This window comes from Cibotium barometz, chromosome 9 (genome assembly GCF_041138505.1).
Source record: "Cibotium barometz isolate CiBa-2024 chromosome 9, ASM4113850v1, whole genome shotgun sequence".
In the NCBI taxonomy this organism is placed as follows: Eukaryota; Viridiplantae; Streptophyta; class Polypodiopsida; order Cyatheales; family Cibotiaceae; genus Cibotium; species Cibotium barometz.
Window position 1 is genome coordinate 22,435,658 of NC_141054.1, and position 23,267 is coordinate 22,458,924.

Genomic DNA, 23,267 nt, shown 5'->3' on the forward strand with positions numbered 1-23,267 from the left:
ATCATGCATTGTCCACATGAGAATACCTTGCATAGTTGCAAGTCTTTGGCCACTCTGCTGCTTTGACATGTCCTTCACTTTAATTCTGTTCCACAAGGTGTGTAACTCATCAATAAGTGGTGCCAAATACATCAATAAGTGGTGCCAAATATACATCCATGTTCTTCACCTTGTACTTTCCTAGAACTATTAATGAGAGCAGCAAATGACCTTTCTTTATTGTTTGCTAACCATGGCGGAAGATTATAATTCACAAGGCAAATAGGCCATGTGCTCCATGAAGAGCTCCTTAAACCAAAAGGGTTTACACCATCCATTGCTAGGCCAAGACGGAGTTTACGAGGATCTTCCCTAAAAACCGGCCATTTCTTTTCAATGTGTCTCCATGCGGGTGAATGAGCAGGCACACGCATCACTTCATCTGTGGATCGAGTTTGTCATCAAGCTTGCTATAGATTTGCACCTGAACATGCTTTTTATTCTTGGGATGATTGGAAAGTGCCTAAGAACCTTTACCGCGACAGCTTCCCCCTGAACATCTTCTCTATATCTGTTAGAGCCACAATGGAAAGTGCCTAAGAACCTTTACCGCGACAGCTTCCCCCTGAACATCTTCTCTATATCTGTTAGAGCCACAATGGGGACATTCTTGCAAATGCTCATATTCATGGCGGAAGCGGCAACAATCATTGCGACAAGCATGAATATTATTGTAATCCATGCCTATGGATTTCAATAACTTCTTGGCATCTGCACGAGATGGAGGCATCTCGTTGCCGGGGGGCAATATCTAGTCTTTCAAAAGCCTGCAAGTATGGCAATATCTGATCGTTACTATTAAGATTTAGTCAAATACAAGTTGAAAATTTATCATTTCAACATTAGGTGTAATCTCCAAAAAAATCCTTACTTGAAGAGTTCAGTGACACTTGTATTAGACCATCCAACTGCAAATTTAGCATCGTAAGAGATGCACGCAATACAGATATGTTGGCACCATTGTATAATGGAAGAAGGCGTGCAAGTTTACGCATGGCCTCTTCCTCTGGTTCATAATTTGACCGTTGAGAATGTGGTAGTTGATGATCTTCATGTTCATGCTCCTCGAAGAGAGCTTCTTGTTTCTCGATGAAGGCATCCAACATTTCCTCCATTGGACCTTCTTCCATTTCCTGACCTTCTTCCATTCCCTCGGGTGCTGTTAATTGAGCTCCATCTATCACTCCCTCCTTCGATATCCTCATCCTTTGTTGGGGATGAGAATTCATAGGCGTAATGTTATCAAGATGCGGCTGCACACTTGCTTGGTTGTATGATTGAAACCGTAAATTTTGCAAGCGCTCCATTGGAAATATGCCAGCGTCATGAATATGCTGGTTGCAAATCCTTCGTTTTCAAAAGATTTGGTACTTACATCGCATGCATGGACACGCTATTCTCTCTTCAAGATTGAGAGGCTCCATCTAGCAGGATAACATGTATATGTAGCTCATTAAATACAAATCATTATGCATTACACATAGCATTATGTAAACCATAAAACAGGGCTTCTTTTCCCCAGCCGTGAGGGAGATTTTAAAAATAACATTTAAAGCGTCAAACGGGCTTCTTTTCCCCAGCCTTGAGGGAGACTTTAAAAATATTAAAAAAAGCGTCAAACGGGTTTCTTTTCCCCAGCCGTTGAGGGAGATTTTAAAAATAACTTATACATTAGCTTATCTTCTCTCCATACAAAATTAAGAAGGTAATTAGAACAAGGATGGAGAGAGAGGATATCTCTATTCATAAATAGCTATTTATAAAGGCCTTATGCAAAAATCTATATGCATAGATTCTGCAAATAGAGCCTACACATTGAGCTCTATGCATAGAAGCCTACACCTAAAGCTGAACGCATAGAGCCTTATGCATAAAGTCTATGCATAATGATCTATACATAAGCTTATATGTAATGCTCTATACGTAAGTCTTACGCAAGCTTTATGAATAAGGTTTATGCAATCGTATGCATAGTAAGGCTTGCAAGCCTTAAGTATAAGCTTGCATAATAAGGCTGCAAGATTTATGCATAAGCTCTATGCATAAGCCATATGCATAAGCTCTATGCTAAAAGCCTTATGCACTATGCTAACCCTTAATCCCATCACCCAATGGTGTAATAAACATGATCTTGTCTTACATGGATAAGAGATCTTACCTTGATAACATATATAAACTCTATGAATAAAGAGAATACCTTATGCATAGAAAAACAGAGCATAAGAAATATATGTTATATGTATAAGAGAGTATAAACATTCAAAAAGCTTATGCTCTCCATCCATGCAAGGCACTCTACATCAAAAAAAGCTTTATGCATAAAAACATAACGCATGTGAAGCCTTATGCATAAAGCTCATCCATAAGATTTATACATAAAACATTATGTATTAAGCTTTATGCATAGATCTTAATTCATGCATTCAGCTAGATTTATATAGCTCTATGCATAAACTCTATGTATAGATCTTGCATAAGCTTACAAGCCCTATGTATAGAGCTTTCATAATCTTACAACCTCTATGTATAAAGCCTATACATAGAGCTTATGCATTAAGCTTACAAGAAGGCTATGCATAGAGCTTTCAACAAGAAGGCTATGCAAGCTCTATGTACAATGTCCATGCAAGCTTTCAAGAAACCTATGCATAGAGATTTTATAAGCTTGCAAACTCTATGCATAAAGCCTATGCATAGAGCTTATGCATAGAGATTTTACAAGCTCGCAAGCTCTATGAATAGAGTTATGTATAAAGCTTGCAAGAAGGCTATGCATAGAGATTGCAAGCTTATGATAGGTTTTATGCATAGATCTTGCAATAATCCTATGTATAAGCTTGCAAGAACCCTAAACTAACCCTAAACCATAAAACAGGGGTGCAATAATACGTAGAAAAAAGCATAAACAAGGAAAATCGAAAGAGGGACTACCTCTTTTTTGCGAAGCTAAAGGAGAGGATTGGTGAAAGATTAGTGAAAGATTAGTGAAAGAGCTGCAAAACAAAATATTAAACAAATTAATTAGTAAATTAAGCATAAGAATAAGAACTAATATAAAGTAATACAAAACCCTAAAATCTCTATGCATGCATTAGGAGATCTATGCATACATAGAGAGCTCTCAACATGCATAGAGAGCCAAAAAAAACACAAAACCCTAAACGTCCTATATCCTAAATTAAAAATCAAAAGCAAGAGCATATTAGTAAAAGCAAGAGCATATAATTTAAAGTGGAGAAGGAGAAGAGGAGAAAAGAGGAAAGAAGGAAGGAGATGCTGAAACGCATACCTTCTCTGGAACGCCGCGGAAAACAGAGAACAATAGGCTCTCGGTTGTAAAAAACTTACGAGCGTCGGTATGTGCATCGGTAAAAGCGGTGGTATATACCTCGGTATATGCATCGGTATAAGCAACGGTAAAAGCGTCGGTATACCAGTCGCTATATGTGTCGGTATACGAAATTTTGAAATTAGCCCGCCCGACTTGTCTCCTCCAAGATTACGAGACAGACATACCGACGTTCAACATTTGCGTCGGTATTTTAACGTCGGTATGCCCTAAAGCTCTAGTAGTGGTGGGACCTAGAAAATATTATATATAAATTTAAATTTTAAAAAAAATAAAATTTCCATGATTATTTTGATGCTTGTTTCCACTAATATTTTGACGTATATATCGACAAGGTGACCAGGCATGGAAACAAAGTGTCAAAAAATAATGATTCTCTTGTAGTGTATGTCCCTAAAAAAGATGAGTAAGCTTATGTGCCTTGGTATTTTCTTCTTCTTACAATTCATGTTTGTTGAAGGGTAGTCCGAGTCCCCATGATGTTTCGTGAGTCATGCTACCAAAGTAATAATGAAATTTGTTAATTCTCTAGTAGGAAGACGCCTTAAGTACTTTTCTTTAAAAAAATTAAAAATTAAGCTACTAGTATGTTAGTGTTATAAGATGTTACTGGAGTTAGTAGAAGACATCTATACACCGGCGGGTGCAAAAAGTGTGAAATTAAAAAATTAAATATGAAAACCTACACTAAATCTAGTAATGTCAATAGTAAATGCATAGGTTTTCTCTCTAAAATTTACCCAACGTTGCTATAAATGTCACTCTATAAGTGTCATTATAGTCAACAATATAAGCGTCATTTTTAGCGGTGCTTATAGTGACGTTGAGAAAATTAACTTTTCAAACCCGTGATGTTGCTGACGTGCATTCAAAAAGCCGATGACATCTATCTTTATCTCCCCTAAAAAATTCCCTCCAGTCCTTTCCTTCACTACAACAAGATGAGGGTCTAGCAGCAAAAATAGCAGCGTTTTTATAACTAGAAGGGCAGTTAGGTGTTGGGCCATTTTCGCTAGAAACACTACTTCGGATATTTCAACTCAGTCAGAGTATATCCATGAGTACGGAGTTACTCAACCAAATCAAGGGAAGGATTTGGATCTACATGCCATGTTTGTGAAACATCTGAAGGACAAAACCATATCATTTGAGCCTTTGGCCCTCTCGGACCAGGATGTCGTCGCTCTGAGTAGAAGCTAGGGGCAACAACTCCAATAGAGCTTCCCTGTATGTATGAGTTGCACTTAAGTCTTCCATCAATACCTCCAAAACATTTGACTTTTGAGTTCAATGGGGTTCATCTAATGGCCCACATTGTGCGTCCAACGGCCTCTTCCTTTACATGCATTTGTCCTCTGCTCATTGTGCCATAATGTTGTTTAGGCTCTTCATTTCCGACATCTTTGTTTCCTCCCAGTCTCATTGGACTTTTTGGTCCTCCCCTTGAAGCGTGACTTGCTGCACTGAGACTTAACAAGAATTTTCGTATTGATAGGATCATGGATCGAGGTCGTTCATGGTAGGAATGTTAACCCCCAGCCCGATTTGGGGATTAACATTCCTACCACGACAACCTCGATCCATGATCCTATCAATGATACTTTACGAAACAAGCAAGAAAGAAGACCATATTATAAAGTTTGGAAAAGTCTCATTACTTTGGGAATTTACATTTCAATCTAATTTTTAGTGTATCTTAAGCATACCAACTTTAAAGATTTCAGAGACTTTGGATTTAGAACCTACTCTTCATTAAGAGCTAGACTTTGGATTTAGAACCTACTCTTCATCAAGAGCTAGGCTTCTCCAAATTATTTTTCATTGCTCTCTTGATATTTTCTCTCCTACTAGAGAGCAAAAGCTTAATGTGTCACTTCACTCACTCCTCGGAGAAGCACAAGCTCCACATGTGGCATAAGGAACTCTAAATTAAGCACATCAATAACATATTGCTTAGAAAGTTCATCCTGTGCTTTCCACTTTTTGAAGGACTTCACGAACTCCAGGGTCTCTTGGGGGCTGGCTCATAATGTGTAGATGATGAGTCCCCCTAATGGGGAGATGCATCAGGAGACCTAGTGCTGCTTTTGCCAAAGAAAACGCAGTCGGCTCCCCCCCGCTAGCACTTCTAGTATCCCCCAAGACTCCCTACTAGATAGTGGTGGTGGTGATGAGGGAGTGGGGGTGGGTCTAGTAGAGGAAGGTGGTGTAGGCTCATCACAACCATATCGTGGTGATGGGCCTGCACCACACAGCCCCACGCCTATCAAAGGCATGGTCTATCCTCGACCGAGCAAGTGGGGTAGATTGCCCCCGCGACGTCGACTGGCCAAGTGGGGTAGTCTACCCCCATGGTGTCAACTGGCCCGATTGTAAGTCTCGCTGCATATAAGACTAAAATATAAGACAAATAGAATGCATAAGATAAATTAAAAATATAAGATAAATAGATTAAAATATAAGACAAATTAACTTTTTGTATGTGAAAAGGTTGGATAGAACCATACCGGTGTCTGTGTAAACTACAACCAAGCTTGCTGCCTCTATCATTCATTTATAATGGATAGCAAAATGGCCACATCGGGATCTTGTGAGACAGGTCAATCGACATTGCTGCTACATACATGCATAGGCAACAAAACACGATTGCTCTAACCCAAGCCATACTTAAAGCTTAGATAAAGAATACAACGTGTGATATTAGAACATTGTTAAGACCTCCTACAATACTGCTTAGACAAGTAGGGTGGACAATGCCCCTTTTGGATGATAGCTTCTGAGAACTTTCCACACATGCTCCCCAACTATTAAAGCCAAAGACAACTCCTCTTTTGAAAGAGAAGGATATTGAGAAGATCGAGGACTCCCCCTCCACTATAACCACCTACTCGTGGATAACCACTCCTAACTTGACATAAGCAATGTTCAAGATGTCATATAACAATGCCCCATATCTCATGCATAAGTCCTTTTCCTAAACCCAGCACTCAAGGGTGAAATAAACATGAGTTTGAATGAATAAGTCCATTTACCTTGCATATGTCAAACCAACCAAGAGAAAACAACAACACAAGCTTAGACAAAAAATACAACCTATGATATTAGGATATTGTGAAGGCCTCCTACAATACTGTGCTTAGACAAGCAAGGTGGACAGTGCCCCTTTCAGATGATAGCTTTTGAGGACTTTCCACATGCTCCCTACTATTAAAGCCAAAGTCAAATCCTCGTTTCCAAGAGAAGGATAGTGAGAAGATTGAGGGCTGCCCCTCCACTATTACCACCTACTCACAGATAACCACTCCTAACCTGACATAAGCAACATTCTAGATGGCATATAACAATGCCCCATATCTCTATGCATAGGCCATATGCATAAGCCGTATGTATAGGCTATATGCATACGGCCTACGCATACACCTATGCATAAGGCCGTATGCATAGGCCATATGCATACGGCCTACCCATAATATGGCATATGGCCTATGCGTACGGCCTATGCACATGGCCTATGCCTACGACATATGCATAGGCCATATGCATAAGGCCTATGCATACGACATATGTATACGGCGTATGCATAGGTCGTATGTATAAGGCCTATGCATATGTCGTATGCATACGGCCTATGCATATGGCCTATGCATACGGCGTATGCATAGGCCGTATGCATAAGCCATATGCATAGGCTGAGGCCATATGCCGTATGCATACGGGCTATCCATAAGGCCTATGCGTACGGCATATGCATAGGCCATATGCATAAGCTGTATGCATAGGCTGTATGCCATATGCATAGGCCGTATCTATGCATATGCCATATAGATACGGCCTATGCATATGGCCTACGGCCTACATATATGACCTATGCATAAGCCGCATGCATGGGCCATATGCATACGGAATATGGCCTATGCAAGCATAAGCTCTATGCATACGGAATATGGCCTATGCAAGCATAAGCTCTATGCATACAACCTATGCATATGGGCTATGCATAAGGCCTATGCATATGGCATACAACCTATGCATAAGGCCTATGCATACGGCATACGGCCTATGCATAGGCCGTATGGATAAGTCGTATGCATACGGCATATGGCCTATGCATAAGGCCTATGCATAAGCCGTATGCGTAGGCCATATGTGTAAGCCATATGCATAAGATGTATGCATAGGCCATATGCATACGTCTCTTGACCTAAACCTAATCCTCGGCACCCAAGGGTGCAAAAACACAGAGGAGAAGCATAAACAAAGAGAGATTATCTCTACTAGTCGAATCCATATGAACTGTATGTGTGTCATATGCCCTTAGAGGTCATTCGATTGAATAGACCTACAAAAGATTATCATAATAAATCAAAACATTAGTTCATTATTCATAATAGGGCTTATGCATAATAAGACTATGCATATCCCTACGCATAGCCCTATACATAAGGCTATGCATAAGCCCTATGCATAAGCATGTTATGCATAAGCCCTATGCATAAGCGTGCTATGCATAAAGAGGGCTATAACATAAGAGGGTTATTGCATAAAGAGGGCTATTTCATAAGAGGCTTATTGCATAAGAGGGCTATGCATAGCCTATGCATAAGGCTATACATAATCCCTATGCATAAGCTCTATGCATAAGAGGGCTATGCATAAGCCCTATTGCATAAGAGCTATGCATAAGCCCTATGCATAAAGAGGGCTATGCATAAGCCCTATTGCATAAGGCCTATGGATAAGCCCTATTGCTTAAGAGGGCTATGCACAGGAGGTTTATGCATAGCCTAGGCCTTGTGCATAGCCCTATGCATAAAGAGGACTATTCATAGAGAGGGATATGTATAAGAGGGCTATGCATAGCCCTAGGCTATTTACCTAACCCTAATCCTCGCCGCCCAAGGGTGCAAAAACAAAAAGACAAGAAGTGCAAATGAAGAAAGAGGGATTACCATATGAGGAGGATGAGCCCAAAACCTTGCTCACTTGAATAATCCTACAAAAAAGAAACATAATAAATAAAAACTTGTCATTAATAACACATTAGTAAGCAAGAAGAATAAGAGAAAAAAGAGGTGAGTGACCAAAACCCTACTCTTAATGCATAAGTGAATGGAAAAACTAGTTTATGTTAAGCCTAAACCTTTGCATAATGCATAGAATGCTTAATAGAAAGCTTTGATGGAGAGCTCTCCATCAAAGCTCTCTATTAGATCTCTATGCATTAGGCTAGGGTTAGGAAAATGGAGAGGAAAGAGAAGGGAAGGGAGAAAAGAAGAGAGGGAAAGGGAGAGAAGCTCACATGTAACTATTTCCAAGCTTTCCATGAAAGCTTGGAAGAAGACATGAAACCATGAAAGAGGGGAGAAGGCAAGAAGTGCTTACCTTGGAGAGGGAGACTTGATTGATTATTAAACACCCTTGAGGGATGAGTTGAGGTGGGAGGAAAACTCGCACTGCTGGCGTAGCTGTGCATGTGCAGTAATAGGGAAGTAGGTAGGTATTGACACCTCTCGATTTAGGCAGGAGTGACAGTTTTGTAGGTCGCCTACTGCTGAGCAACAAAATTTCATTACTATCTTCGCTGGTGAGTAGAAAAATTTCGCTACTAGGCAGCGTATTTTTGCTACTTTGTAGGGCGAAAAAATGCTACTGTGGTCACTGTCTAGCAGCGAAAACCTAGGTAAATTATTGTTTGTAGTACTAGATGTTGTTGTGTGTTTTGTATGAACTCTAAATCAATTTTTGCCAGGTTAAAGATGTTTTGACAGTGATCATCAAGGGGTGAAAGTTGGATCCAAGGCATGGTTGAGAGGAAAAATTTGATGTGTGTGTGATCAATGCAAGGGCCGGTATATACAACAACGTCATATAACAATTGAGCATGTCCGAACATATGGTCTTCATGAGGTAGTGGCACGGCCAAGTGCGGATGATGACATAGAGGAGAACCATAGGAGAGTTCTAGGTAACATTCCACACCATTTGGTATTCATATAATTGGGTAGAGTGCAAAAGGTGGCAATGCTTCATATGGAAAGCATGGCTAGGACTCATCTTCACCAACCAATGAATGCAGTGCCTCCACCATTGCCACATGAGCAGGAAGAGAATCTCATCATGGACGACATGGTGAATGAATTCTTTTGAAGGGAGGTCATAAATGATAGTGAGCGAGCTCCAATGTACCTTACATAGAGAGGCAATCACACCTTTGTATGAGGGATGTTCCTACTCTACACTTTGAGAAACTTGGAGATATTGAGCTTGCAAACAACTTACGGGGATGGAGTAACGCAAGTGTCACAAGTCTTCTTTGGTAAGACCGCCTCATTTTATTGAAAATATTTCATGTTCTATATACTCTCCTTGCTAATATTTTGACATATGATTTCTTACCCTATGTTGTAGGCTTCTCTAGAAGATTCTTCCCCCTCAAAATCTATTACCGAAGTCACGAGATGGGTATTGTAAAATGCTCTCTATGCTAGGTATGGATTACACAAAAATACATGCATGTCCCAATGATTGCATGCTATTTAGAGGGGTTAGTAAAGATGCAATACAATGTCTACAATGTGGGTATAGCCATTATAAGGATGATTTGCAAGGTGATAAAGTTCCCTGAAAGGCTTTGAGACACTTCCCTATCATTCCTCGCATCCAACACATATTTAAATGTAAGGGGATTGTAGAACTCATGGCATGGCATGCTACTCATCGCTTGACCGATGGCATCATGAGGATCATAGCTGATTCACTGGCATGGCAACATGTGGAGCATCAATGGCCAAAGTTTAAAGATGAGCCTCGTCACTTACGTCTTGTCCTTGGCATGGATGGTGTTAATCCATTTTGCTTCAAGTCCACATCATGGTCTACTTGGCCTATTGTATTGGTGAATTACAACCTCCCTCCATGGGTGGCAATCAAGAAAGTTCATATCATGCTTGCTCTCCTTGTACCAAGCAAGTATAAGGTGGCAAACATGGATGTGTACGTCGAGCCTTTGATTGAGGAGCTTGAGACACTATGGTGAGGTACCAAATTACATGACATTTCGAGGCCAATAAATAGGCATGAGGCAGAGGTGAAAGGAGTTTTGCGTTGGATGATGCATGACTATCCCGGGTTCTCAAAGTGCTTAGGTACCTACTTGAATCTTATATGCATAAGATTTTAGCCTTAAAACTTTAAGTTTATATCTCTATCTCAATCATCTCAATTAAAATAGGTTTGGCAACCTCAGGACATCATGCATGTTGGATTTGCGGACCATCACTTGTTTCAGAAATACCCTCTGCACTTAAGAAGGTGGTCTATGACACATCCAAAGTATGTGCCACATGATGTCTCACCACTTGTGATGAGAGGTAGAGATTGGTTCGAGTCATGGAGAAGCACTCCCAATCCACCACCAAATGAGATGTCTAGACACTGAATCTTCTGTCAACTTCCATATTAGTGTGACATGAAGATCAATTATTCTTAGATCCCATGCATATCTTCAAGAATGTGGCAACAATTATTTGGGACCATTTAATTGGTAAAAGAGAAACAAAGGATGCAAGGTATGGCTTACAAAACTTTGGACGCCTTTAAAGTCCATGTCCAATTGAATGTGAGAGCGGCAAAATAGTCCTACCAAAGGCACCATGGGTATTAACCACCAAGAGGGAGCACAATAAGGTGAAAAGTGTGATTGCCTCTTTTCGTACACCAACAAGAGTAATGCATTCATTGAAGGGTGCCTTCACAAAGATAAAACACAAAGGAGAGGAAAAATTATATGACCTCAAGACACATGATTGGCACAAGATATTATAGGTATATTAATATTCACTTGTTCATTTTCTCTTTGTGGTACATAATTTGTAAGCTCATATACTAACTTCCATTTTTTTCTATGCATAGTTTATTCTTCCAATTGCTATAGTTGGTTGTGGAGACAAAAAGGTGAGAGAGGATATTTACAAAATGGGAAGCTTGGTGAGGTATGAATCTTCTCTTCAATTCACTAAGTTGTATTACTTATTTGGAATTCTCATGCACTCACAAGTTATGTATTGGTAAATAGTACACATAATTGCTATGTATGCAGGTACATATCCTTAAAGGAGATAGATCCTACATCCATTGAGATGGATCATTTCAATGCTATTGAGACAATGTATAGGATCGAGGACAACTTTCCTAGAATAATTCTCACTAGCCAATTGCATCTTTTGGTGCATTTGGTTGATGAAGTGGCATTGTGTGGCATTGTTCATGTTCAATGGATGTTTTTCCTTAAAAGGTTCATGAAAACCTTTAAGGACTTTGTGAGATAAAGAGCAAGGCCAGAAGAAAGCATAGCAGAGGGATGGTTAATGTAAGAGTCTCTTGTGTATGTCTCAAAACATCTATCTCGCATAGATCCTTCCATGCCACAATTATGGAGCAATGAGGAGGATGACCGACTAATCACTAATGTGCTCAGGGAAAAGGAAGGCAACGAAGACTGGATGAAGTATTACTTCACAAGGTGAATACATTCTGCATTCTAAATATTCCCATCATGGAGGAGTGGATTGGGAGATACAAAGATGCAATCAATAGACGAAAGGATAAGAGAAGAACTTTCAGAAGAGCAAATAGACGCTTGCCATTCCCGACTAGCTTGGAACCTCTACCAAATGTGATCAATATAGAATAGCTTTGTATGGAAATATCGATGGCATCGCAAAATGGAGAGATGATCACAAGAGAAGAGCATGAGTATGCAAGAGGATGTAACCCTCAAGTAAGTACATTATTCATCTCTATCTCACATATATACCTTGTTTAATGCACTATATATACTAAATGGCATGCTTTTTTAATGTTAGTACAAACTATATAATGCAATATGATCAGAGGAAAGGCACTTTGGCACGGAGCATGTGGATTCTAAAAGAAACACATTTGACTGTGGTATGATGGCAACTTTTGAGCAAGAAAGTTGAGCCAGTACTATGACATGATACCAATGTCATAGAGAACAATGTTGAGTATTGTGGAACTATTTGGGATATTCTTGAGGTTGGATTTAGAGCATTTAGTCTATTCATCTTGGATGTCAAATGGTTCAAGGTGATATATAGAGGTGATCAATTAACCTTGAAGAAACATCCAAATGAGTTCTTCCAAATTGATTCCACCAAGTTTTGGAATGATGAAAAAGATACCTTCGTACTACCTCAACACTATCAAAAGGTTAGTAACCCAACCAATCCCAAATTCAATCTTGATGTAGTATAATAAAAGTGTAACTCTTTTGCTTTGTGATATTAGGTTGTGTTTCACACCGATTGAATTGATCCAAAGTTGTGGTATGTTATACATGGTTCCCCTCATTCAAAACATATCTTTCAAGATCAAGATGTGGAGGCCGAATCTCTGGATGAGGTGCAAGTACTATCTAGAAACAAAATCAGTAGCTACGCCCAAGATATTAGTAGATGTAGAAGCTAACCCTTGTGCTATGGCAATTAACTCCCTTAGCATAGGCAGATTGGCGGCACAATGCGCTAGCGTTAACTTATCGTGTTGGGCACAGTTGTATTAATTGTGTCTCCTTCGAAGCTGACTAGGTGAAGCAAGTGTCGGGTCTTGCCCCCAGACACCAAAACTTTTCACAATCCTACTGGGGACTGGCATGCCAGGAAGGGGAGTAGAGAGAGATAGGCTAGTATAGGTTAAGTCCACAAAGTCACTAGAGTAAATTAGTAAAAAGAAGCCTACAAAGAAAACACACACTAACTAGTGTCAGGAATGCTAAATAGAGAATCATAAGAGCAATGGAGAAGACATGGAGAATGAAGGAAGCTCAAATAGGGAAATGAGGTACCCTCGTAGACAAGAAGAAGCCATAGAACAAGAAGAATAACCGCACCATCCATCGCGCTGACCAAGAAGATTAGCAAATGGGATTCCACAGTAGATGGAAATAGTGATTCCGGAACAACTAAGAAATCAAGAACAAGATCATCAGGAATCGGACGGGATGCCACAACAGCAAGAGAGACTGATTCTGGAACCACCAAAGGGATCCCAAATAAGACTGTGAGTAACAACCAAATAGGAGGCAAGAATTTGAGGAAGGGGAAGAACTGGAAGTTGTGGGCAAGATGACGTCCCTCAAGTACCCTAAATTCAAATTCAAGAGTGAAGAGGACCCGGATTCCCATATTTTCACCTTTGAAACCACGTTCAAAGCAAACAGAGCTCCGCTAAGGTGAAATACAAAGTATTTTGCGACAATGTTTGGTAGCAAAGCCAACATTTGGTATGCTCAGTATAGTTTAGAGCACTTCAAAAACATTTGAGAAGCTGAAGAAAGCCTTCCTGAAAAGATTCAGGAAAGACAATACCATAACGAAAGTGCTAGAAAAGTTACAGAGGATGACAAAGAAAAAGAGGCCAATAGAAGATTATGCGGCCAAATTAAGAGCAATTCTTATATATCTGGACCAGCCCCCAACCATCCCACTCCAGCCACACTGAGCCATTGTTTTATGAGAGGACTCGGGGGAGAATTTCTAGACAATAGTAGCCTCATATGACCTAGAAGCCTCGACCTTCGAGCAAGTGGTAGCAAGAGAGCTGCTAGAGATGAAGGAGCCCTTAAGAAAATAAATAAAGAATCTAAGAAGAAAAAGAAGGAAGGATAAGAGGAAGAAAAAATAGGAAGAAACCATGGAATCTGATTCAAGAGAAGATACGTCAGAGTCAGAATCCAGTCAGGAGTTGGATGCCAAAGAGTGGAAGCCCTAGAAAAATAAAGGTAGGAAGCAAGCAAATAAAGTTCAGGAAGAACTAAGGATATCCCTAGCCCAGATTGCTAGACGACACACAAGATCCGGACTCACACCAAATGTTTAGTGCAGAGGAGGTGTGACAATCAAGGACACACGAAAGAGAAGTGCCAGTTAAGAGGCCCACAACAAGTGTGCACCATCTCTAGAAGGGACAATCACTCTGCAGAGACATGTTACTATAACATACAAAATAAGAACCCATGGCTAGTGGAAAGCCAGCCGCACAGCAGCAAGCCCCCACTGTTAACTTGGTTTCCACAGGACCTCAAATAAACAGACCATATAGAAGAGGAGGTGGAAGATTTGGGGGAGGTGGAAGATTCGGTCCAAGGGGAGCCTGCTTCTATTACAATGGTCTGGGGTGCATATAGAATGACTTCTCCATATTTCAACACCATTAGAAGGAACTATAGGAAACAAGTCCAACAAGGGAGGCAAACATAGCCGAAAATGATGCAGTTGTGAATATGATGAAAATAGACCATGGATTAGGAAAGCAAAAGCCACCAAAAGTGATGGTTGGGACAAGATCATAGGGACTTGCCAAGGTCCGATAGGCAAGAATGCTGAACCGGAGCAGAAATAGAAGCCAAAGCAGTGGGCAGGACAACAAAAATTTTGTGTCTAGATCACCAAACTAGTGTAAAGTTCACAAGGAATGATGAGAACAATACATGAAAGCGCATGCCTGGAAAACTCTAAAGGAAATTTGGATAGGATAAACCTGATCAAGAAGAGAGAGGAAATAAAGAGGCCAATCTACAACAAAAGAGCAACTAGAGGAAAGACGCGAAAATGCCAATTGGAACTAATTACAACCTAGAGCAGTAGAAGCATCACAGGAAAAGAAGTAGAAGAAAATCTTCAGAAAATCTAGAATGGGAAACTAACAAGGGGAAGTCAAAAACAAGAGAAAGAAATAGACTAGGAAGAAGAAAAAACAAGTTGAGGTCAAGATGAGCCCACTAGTAGTAAGGAGAAAAGTAGTAGTTCTAGGAAGGAGTATGACATGAGAGGATCTTTGCAAGATGTGATTGAATATTACTCTGGATCAAATGCTGAACTTAGTTCCCAACTACACACAAAAGTTGTAGGCCATAATACTAAATGAAAAATTGGCACAAATGCCTTGACAAGAGGAATCAAAAAACTTGGTGATAGAATGCAGGAATGTGGAAACTATTGGAGACTTTGACACAAAGACCGTATTAGGTATTATGGGAAAAATCCCGCATTATGGGAATTTTGAAATTGAGAGGTTTCATGTATTATGGGAATTTCCCACTTAATGTGGGAATAGTTATTGTGGAATTTCTTAATATAGAACGGAGGAAGGTAGTGTTGAGATAATCACGGTTCGAACCAAAAAAGTGGTACTATAATTAGTATTTGTGCATAATTATATTTTGAAAGGAGTTTGATAATCATGTAGGAAGGTGGTGTTGATAAACACCATTAATAAGAAAGTGGTATTTGTTTCTTTGCATCAAGGACCTGCACCAATTGAGTTGTACACTGCACAAAATTTATGAAACAATTGAACAAATAAGATAGAAACATTATTATATCAAAAAAATGTAGGAGACACAAAGAAAAATTTCATTCAATAAGTGAAAATAAAAAATAATTTAAAAGAAGATAGTACAAAAGTACATCTCTTTTGGATATTAGAGTTATAACCTAAAAATCCACATTATCAATATTGCATCTACAAATGCTACTCCTCATTGAAGGAACCATCAATATGAGCTTCATCCTCACAGGCCAAGCCTAAGCATGCTTTTGCTTTACGGGCTTCCTTTTCTGGTATCTTGATTCTTTTGTATGGTGGTGGATTCCTTGGTCTCCACGATCAAAGAATTGCATCAGCATTTTCCCATACTTGTTGTTCTGCCTCATTAATTTGCCAATATCCCTTCCAACAATCAGCATAAGCTTGAGTATCTGTCAAACCTTTCTTCCTTGCACAAGGTCCCCAATATTGAATCAAGAGTTTCTTGTAATTTGGTGATGTAGGCTCATCATCAATATCCGATTCAGCCATAGCAAGCCAAACTGGATATAGATGTTTGTGTCATCTGGGTGCAGCATAACAAAGTGTCCTTGCTGAACATGTAGCATAGGGTTAAATGCCTCCCTTGGTTTATCCCGTGCAAGCCCACAATAATGATCATTATGTTCTTCAATACCTAAGAATCTTTGTGCCTGCAATTGTTCAACATTCATATCATCTAATTGATGGGACCCTTCAGATTTTGGCCAAAAATCTGTGTACTTTCTTACCTCTGATTGTATTGGTTTTCCAAGCTCTTCGATTACATTACTCCAATAATCTATGACGGGCCTATAATATCTTGGCACAAATGAACCATTACTTAGATTCTGCCAAAATTTTATGTAACCCTTCAATCCTGATATTACTTCTGCATGCATCTTTATATGCTCGGCCATTGGTAGTAGAGGTGGATCTCCTTTTGGTAACCTTGGTTTACCTTCACTGTCTGTCTTCCAAAGACGGATACTTCCACTCCAATTACAAATAGCTACATGTGCCTTAAATTGCATTACCGGTGTGTCTCCTTCCATGAAGAACCTGAATAGAAGTGGTTTGGAGTGACCTATAAGTGCTTCTTGCCCATCACAAATGTAGCCATCACAATATGCCTTGAAGTCAGGGAGCTGGAGAAGAAGTTGAGCTGGAGAAGAAGTTGAGCTGGTTCTTAAAGTATCCATCAAATGTGGTAAAGTAAAGGTTTGCCCCACTCTTAATTTCTCTGAAAACCTGCTAAACATGGCATCTATATCCTCATGTGTATGTCCGACCATTAGAAATCCCAACTGTACAGTTTTGAAAGCACCCCGTGCAACAAGCAATGACAAATAGGCAAATAAGTACCGATTTTTATTTTCTCCAGCACAATTATCTAGTTGTAGCAACAAGTTTTCTGGCAACTTGCAAAATGAGGAAACCCAATTCATTGTGTCTCCCAGATTTATACATGGTTCAACAATGGGATCTTTACCATCACTCATATTGTGGTTGTCTAAAGCTGTCCTTGAATTTAAAGCATGTAGAAGTGAAGCATTGCTCCTTGGAAGCCCATTTGTTACTAGATCACCAAGAGGATGCTTATCCATCCTCTCTAAGTTATGTAAACAACTTGCAATTGAGCCAATTGTTAGATTGGGATCAGATGGCCATAAACCATTCAAAATAAAGTGTCCATAATGACCTTCTGCATGGCCATGAGTGATCATACCAATCAATGCAATTGGTAAATTATATCCCGAATCCACACCCTTGGGAAGGACCCGTAGTCTGGGAATGGCTGTTTTCTTTTGATCCATCTTGTCATGGATGATGCATACATACTTTTGTGGTTGGGTTTCCGAAAATATACGCCATGCATAGTATAAGCTCCTGCAACTTTGTTGTTGTCGCATGTGAATATCTCTTTCACTGAGGAGCCTTGCTCTTTCTTCTAGACTAGGTTTGGCTTCTAGTTTTGCCTTGAGACCACTACACAAGGTGCACTTGGAGAACTCACTTGCCTTTGTTAGGGACACTTGTGGATACTCTTTATTCCAAATTCTACTAAACGATGACTTTGATAGCCTCTTCTCATGTCCCAACTGCTCAAGTGTTGCGTTGATTTCATTTAAAATGTCAACTTGCTTGAATATTGATGGAATCGACAACCTGGTTTCCCTTTAGCCATCTAGCATTGTTCTACTTTTGTGTGGCGCAGGCTCGGAGTTCATGTTCACAAATTCATCAAGTAGTACTCTTGCCTCACTAGCATGTTGTAGGCCTCTCCTCAACACCCCTGTGTTTCCATGCAGATATTGACACACACCGGACTCAAACTTTTCCCTGTAACGGTAAAAGGATGTCTTTGGTATACCATGCATCTCATACCATGCTCTGCAACAAACAATCACCCCATTTAACCTAAATTCATATTTAATTTTTTGAGCTGAATCACGATGCCAAGCTGTAGAAAGCACATCATATACATAATTTGTACGAGACTCCTGAGATTGTCCCCAAAAGTCTTGTCGTATCCTCATTAGTACATCACGATCGATTAGCTGACAACATTTTTTTGCACAACAATCAATGGATGAAATCCTTTGAACTGATTCACGTGACATATATAATGTAGAAGCTGGTTGTGGTCTCTGCTTTGGAATCCTGTTTATGAAAGTGTAGCGTCTTTTTGCAGAGGTTTGGGCAACAATAACCTCATTAGTTACATCTCCATCATTATCCTCATTACATACATCAGCATGTTCAACATGCATGCCGTTAAGCGGAACATAGCGTTGCAATGGGCTCCCATCCAGCATTGTTAGCTGTTTAATAGGCCATTTAACTAGGGTGATACTATCCACTTGCGGCATAGTTTGAAATACATTTGCACTTTCAATAGCCACACCCACACAATCATCACCAAGTTGTTGAAAGTTGACACATTCAAATGGAAACACATATAAGATAGTCCCTTGATTGATAGTTTGCATCATGCTCTCATCCTTTAAAAGAACCATCTCATTCTTCCAAGATTGTCAGATTTGCATGTCAAGTTCTGGAGATGTTATCGGTATTGCATCTATAATTGGAGGTTCCACAGACTCTTCTTGATCTGCATTACTACATCTTTCACTCCACTCTCCAAATTCTAGCTCCCTTGTGAAAGGCCTTAAAAGCATTTTTGGCCAACGAACATTACTCCATAATGCATTTTTTAGATAAATGGTATCCATTGTAGGGAATGGTAGTTCCACATCCTTCAAGCATTCCTCCACAAGTAATGACACGTTTCCTTGACCAATCTTTGTTCCACTACAAGTGGAATTTAGATCAATTCTACACACGCAGCCAATACCAACAGAATCATTGTTCAACATCATGTAGACCCTCCCTCCAGATTGGAAATCCATCCTGCACATAATCATGTTGGACTTGTTAAACTAGTAATCAAATCTAGCAAGCAATTTTTTTTAGATTGAAACCTACATCAGACTCTACCATGAAGTATAGCTCTACCATGTGGCCGAGTTAGAACTAGCTCTATCATATGGTAGAGATAGAACCCATTGAAGACTATCTCTACTATGTGGTGGAGTTAGACTTCAAAGCATTCTAGCGATACCATGGTGTCTAGATAGATTATTTTGATATAGCTCTACCACATGGTAGAGCTAGATCAATGAACTCTAGCTCCGTTATATGATATAGTTACATTGATGCATTCTACCTCCACCACATGATATAGTTACCAGATAGTATAGCTAGTTCAATGTATTCTAGCTCCACCACATGGTAGAGCTGGACCTCTAGGCATTCTAGGTCTACAACGTGGTTTATGGTACAGCTAGATTGATGCAGTCTAGCTCTACCACATGGTAGAGCTAGACCTTAAAGTTCTACGATGTGGTCTAGGTAGAATATAGCTCTACCACGTGGTAGAGCTAGATCAAATACTTTGAGGTCTAGCTCTACCATGTGGTGGAGCTAGAATTGCATTTAAGGTCTAGCTCTACCATGTGGTGGAGCTAGAATTGCATTTAAGGTCTAGCTCTACCATGTGGTGGAGCTAGAATGCATCGATCTAACTGTGTACCATGCAGATTAACAAAACCAATTACTCCAAGAAGAGACCTACTTCACATGACAAGAACCAAGGAGCTAGAATTGCATTTGATCTTGCTCTACCACGTGGTAGAGCTGTATTCTACCTAGACCACATCATAGAGCTGGAATTATTTGAGGTCTAGCTCTACCATGTGGTGGAGCTAATGCAGATCAATAAAACTAATTACTCCAAGAAGAGACCTACTTCACATGATGAGAACCAAGGATCTAGAAAAAAGGGGCTATTCCCACATGCCACTTCCACAAACACTAGGGTCTTTTCACATTACAATTAAAAAAAGACCTAACGAGGCTTGAAAAAGGTAAGTTGAAGAAGTTATAAATATCTATTATACCAAATAATGATCAAAACTAGGGCAATGTTCAGTCTCAATACCTGTTAACCTGAGGCTCTTGATCATCAATTAATACACACATAAGCATAAATTTGTTGGTGGTTCTAGATTTAGAAGGTGAGATGGGGCCACGTATCAACTTGACCCATGCCCAACACATGACCTCAAAAACATCATATTCGACACAAGCCTCACCTTATTGTTATAATTATTCCTATGCTTTACAAGGGTTATCACAACCTTTTTTTGCAACCCGTGAGTTGGAATAAGTGCCTATACAGGCACGGTGAGTTGGAATAAGTGCCTACGAGCATAAATCCCAAAAAAAACTTAACCCTCGCCTCCTTAAACTTATCTAGTTTCAATCGGAGCTCCAGGTTCACTAAATCAATTATAGAAATCTTATATGTCCCCAAATACACTTGTAGTGCAAGCATAATTGTGTTTGCTAGGTCACCCATGCCAAACAATCGAGCACCCTTAATGCAACCACATGAGACATGGTAATTTTCCACCCATATATAACACCTCTCGGGGATTACACTGAAGGTATGCTTCAAATATTAAACCCGTAGGAAGGGGTTGGGCATGTAGGTAGTCCACATAATTAGAAACCCACATGCAAAACTAACACATATTGCCACATGCATGAACAAATTTGATGGAACAAGAAACAAATTTCAACATTTAGAGTTGTTTGATAACTTTTAGAAACCCCCTTTACATTGACACTTAAGGCAAGGTGATCCAATGGTTTGGATCACCTTTTAGAAACTCTAATTAACAAAATTAAAGTTTCAATTTTAAACCTAATCGCTGCAACCTTATCACATCACAGTAGAAAAATGCTAATTTTAGGTTACCATTGCTAATTTTATGAAAATCTATCCTCAACCTTATCCTGCACGTTCTGGGCGGCTTTCTCTCTCTCTCTACGTGGCTAACGTTTCTGGGTGGCTCTCTCTCTCTCTACGTGGCAAACATATCGGTCTCTCTCTGCGTATCCGTCTCTCTCTACACACAGAATCGCTGAGTAGAAATCCAAGCAACAGACGCTTCTGGGCGGCTCTAGCACACAGAACTGCTGAGGTTCTGGGCGGCTCTAGCACACAGAACTGAAGTGGAGAAAACAAAGCAACAGACGGCTCATGTTCGTGGGCGCTGCTGGACGACTACTGCTGGAAGCGGATCCAGGCTGTGGAGGGCACTATCATCGTCGATCCCTGTGTGCGCCTCCAGCGGTGGCCACCGAATCGCACCTCGCCCTGCAGACCGGGGTCTGGATCGACGCCGGCAGCTGTTTCGAGACCTGTGACCTAAGATATCTCCTGGACCATCATTCAAGGTTGGACAATGAAACCTTAAACCTTAATATTTGTAATTTTTGGATCTTCTAAGCGCGTTTGGGCGGCTCTTTCTCTGCAGCCCCCCTTATGCGCATCTTCTAGCCCCTTCAGCAGCTCTATCCGCTGGATGATTATATGTACAACCGGGGTTATTTAACTAAGCTTATCCATCCCTCCACAGCCATGCAAGCCATGCAATCTGGATTCTAGCAGGTATATGGGCGTCTCAAACTCTAATTTTCTGATTTTCTCTTCTGAATCAGACAATAAAAAAGATAAAGGGCAATAAACAGGCCATAAATCTCATGCTTGGTTTTCTTTAGGCGTGAGCAGGCCCACTCTCCTACGCAGCATATACAAGACATTGCATAGTTGCAGGCCACATCTTCTACAGCACCGCAGACAGCCAGCATAAACTTGTCTACGCAGGTCCATTCCTGATTTTCTTTTCAGGTTTTTCTCTTCAACCATTCCTGAGTTTTTGAATTCTTGCATGCTTTTATTTTCTACTCTATGTCAATGTGGTCAAAACTTTAAATCTAATCATAGATAATTTAATATGAGACAAAAATATGTGTACCTTGTTGTATTGTTGAATTTGATAATGGATGCGGTGATGTCCAAGTGCTAGTTGTCAAGATGGGAAAGTAGGTTTGTATTACATAAGCGACATGGACGTCAAGGAAAACTTGAAAAATAGCAAGACCATTTTAAATTCTTTAAGGGCGGGATAATTTGAATTTAAAATTGGGCGGGATAATTTGAATTTAAAATTGGGCGGGATAATTTGAATACTCTACCACATGCTAGAGCTGAAAAAATGCATTCTAGCTCTACCACATGGTAGAGCTGGAGTTGAAATGACTTAAACTAGTGCAAGATTACTTGAAATGAAAAACCATCCATCTAGTATCGTACCTCTATTCTTGTTGAATTTGATAATGGATGCGGTGATGTCCAAGTGCTAGTTGTCAAGATGGGAAAGTAGGTTTGTATTACATAAGCGACATGGACGTCAAGGAAAACTTGAAAAATAGCAAGACCATTTTAAATTCTTTAAGGGCGGGATAATTTGAATTTAAAATTGGGCGGGATAATTTGAATTTAAAATTGGGCAGGATAATTTGAATACTCTACCACATGCTAGAGCTGAAAAAATGCATTCTAGCTCTACCACATGGTAGAGCTGGAGTTGAAATGACTTAAACTAGTGCAAGATTACTTGAAATGAAAAATCATCCATCTAGTATCGTACCTCTATTCATAGCATAGCTTCTCCCCTCTCTCCTTGCTTGAAATTGTACTTTCCTGCTCTTACACTCTAAGCATGAGATCTATGCAAGAGAGCTCTCATAATAATGCAAGATGTAGCTCCTAATGCTCTTACTCTCTAAGCATGAGACTATGCATGAGAACTCTTTTACTTTTTACATGAGATCTATCCATGGGAGCTCTTATAATAATGCAAGATATAGCTCTATGTATGAGAGCTCTTATAATAATTAATGCAAGATCTAACTCTATGCATGCGATCTCTATGTATGAGAGCTCTTAATGCAAGACTTAGCTCTATGCATGAGAGCTCTTTCACTCTATACATGAGATCTATCCATGGGAGCTCTTATAATAATGCAAGATATTATAGCTCTATGCATGAGATGTATGTAAGAGAGCTCTTATAATAATGCAAGAGAGCTCTTTCAC